This window comes from Neltuma alba, unplaced genomic scaffold (genome assembly GCF_004799145.2).
Source record: "Neltuma alba isolate B1F8T4 unplaced genomic scaffold, ASM479914v2 tig00012055_pilon, whole genome shotgun sequence".
Lineage (NCBI taxonomy): Eukaryota > Viridiplantae > Streptophyta > Magnoliopsida > Fabales > Fabaceae > Neltuma > Neltuma alba.
In genome coordinates, this window is record NW_021636619.1 from 44,815 (window position 1) to 47,578 (window position 2,764).

Genomic DNA, 2,764 nt, shown 5'->3' on the forward strand with positions numbered 1-2,764 from the left:
GATGACTTATTATAAAAGCAAACATATGTCGATATAATTTATATTATGTGCATAAAATATTCCCGGCACGTCTGTCTATTATTTGAATCAAAATCACATCATGTTATTTTGTAAAACGAAGTTAGCCAACGACGAAAGATTGACAAAGAAATAAATGTAATGATCAAAATAAACTAAGTTTTTGAAACTGGTTTCGAAATAATCTGAAACTGATATCCGACTCACTGGTTTAATTTTACAGAGAATCTCCCATATATATGATCTCAAATAAAAGAACAAATACACAAGACGACAACATGAAAAATTAATCTAGTATTATATTTATTAAGCACCAATATTCCATCATAGAACATTGTATACATACATCTTCACGTACATTACAATATAATAAATCAAATGAATTCCCAAAACAAACTGATAAAAGGATATATAATGACAAATACGTATAATTTCCCTGTAGGAAGCCCAAAGGTTAAATATAATTATTAAACACCCATACTATAAGGTACCCCAGTGCGAGGCAACCATTTGTGACCATGAAGGAGTCCAGCAACAGTGAACCGGTTTGCCTCATTTGAACCAGTTATGACATGAAACCCGGGCCATTGCACCCTATGTTTGGTCGATGAACCGGCCCCAAAGTTCTTAAATTCCCCAAAATAACACATATCTTGAGCAAAATTACCATCACCCCACGGGGACCAGCCCTTTGGATTCACCAAGCTTTCAATGTACGTGTTCATGACAACTACTCGAGAATATTGCTGCCATGGCCGACCCAAATAGGTTTCAAATGAGTGTAAAACCGGCCTGAAATCCGGTGCGGCTCGAATTTGAGAATTCATTATTGATATTCCGGTGTTTTGAAATGGGTCGCCTCGTCCTTGAGCTGTGATCATGTTTGCTTGCCCTTCAAGTGGCCTTCTTACAAGAATCCTGCAGTTTTGTAGAACAATTGCTGCATTGCCCCAGATGAAATCCACTGTACCAAAAATTCTGCAGTCTCTATAGAATTGACGTTGTGCATGAGCCATTAGAGTGTCTTGGTAGCCTTCGATGGAGCACCGGTAGAAGACGGAGAGGTCGGAGGCTGATCGGAGTGCCACCGCTTGACCTTTTTCAGGACCGGCCGTGTTTCTAAAAGTGATGTCTCGTGCAATGAAGAAAGCGCCATCTATGCCTGAAATTTTATGATTTGAAAATGAATTAAGTGCTTGTCTGGTAATTGATTCGAAACATGTGATTTGATAAAAACTACCTTAGGTGGTGTTTAGGAATCCTCAGAATCACTTAAAATAAAGTGTTTTCATACAAGTTGAACTTCTCTCACATGTTTATTTCAAACTCCATAAAGTACTCTTTAAAATACTTTTTTTTTTTATCATTGTATTATACATGATAAATCTACAAGTTGCCCTATTCACACATCATAAACAGCATGACTCGTTCCTTACACTCATTCATTAAAATTGTATTTTAGAAAAGTCGTATTTAATGATCTTAGTAAGACATGTTAAATAAATAAATTAAAGAGCTTAATTGAAATTTCAGAGAAAAATCTGAAATAAGTTAAATAAATAGCTTACCTGCTGTTGCAGACATGGAGGGGGTGATTCCATCTTTGACACTTCTACTACCAGTTATAATGGTGACTCTCGATCCGTCGCCAATAATCATTAGATTTTCATTATCCTTATCAACTTCAATATTCTCTTCATAAATCCCTTTCTTCACATGGATCACAAACCTCGTCTTCACGCTTCTCCTTGATGCTGCATCAATGGCGGCTTGCACTGTCTTAAAATGGCCCGTACCATCTTGAGCCACCACAAGATGTGCCTTCACTGACGATAGCTTCGAGCTCAATAGCCTCCTTTCGTGACCAAAAAACCAACTGGGAAACCCATATGCTTCTTCTTCTGTGTTATTCTCTTGCTGCAGAAATTTCCCATTAAAAGCTAACACATTGCTTATCATCCTTCCTAACATTCTTGCTCACATTATTTTCAGCTGTAAACTCTCCGACTCTGAGCTGCGACGCCCCGCTCCGGCAAGTTTCGATGTTTGTGAGGGCAGTGCTGAGCCATGTTTGTGCGTCTGAGAGGGAGCAAGAAGATGTGTGTAGGGCATGAAGGGTTCGGTTTAGATGGAAGATGGTATTGTCATAGAGCTTCAAACAATCTTTGAAGACACATTTTGTATCTCGGTCACACATTTTGGGCCATACTCTTGAGCTTCCTTATGCATGGCTTGAGCTTGGTCCCGTGCTAATTGAACCAGCATTTTCTTGAACTCTGACGGATGGTTCGGTCTGAACCGTTGGTGACTATACTGGTTCACGTGGGATTTGCATGGCTCAGGGTGAGGAGTTTGGTTGCACCAAAGATCTACGGAGGAAGGTGATGAAGAAGAAAAGGATGATGATGATATTGAGAAAAGTGAAGAAAATAGAGTGAGGGAAAAGAATAGCTTAAAATTGATTGATGCCATCTTGTTCTGCCTCGGTTCTTGTGTTTCTGCTTGTGTTTGGTTATGTTAACCTGGAGGTATTACATATATATTTATAGGGTTTCTGAAAACAGTCATAGCTTAGGTTGGGAGCTTTTTCGAGAATCGAGGAGTGCGAGGAAGGATATGAGTCGGCTAAATAATAAAATAAATCAAACAAATGACTAGAGAGAGATAGATGAACTGTTCATGCATGCACACGATACTCATTATTTAAAAAAGGATAAAATTAACTAGAACATTATTAAATATTTCT

The 2,764-nt window shown here is 38.3% G+C and overlaps 1 pseudogene; it reads right to left on the reverse strand.

The window, feature by feature from the left end:
- Positions 1 to 485: 485 nt before the first annotated feature.
- On the reverse strand, positions 486 to 2,490 carry LOC114721677 (pectinesterase-like; annotated as a pseudogene).
- Positions 2,491 to 2,764: the final 274 nt, after the last annotated feature.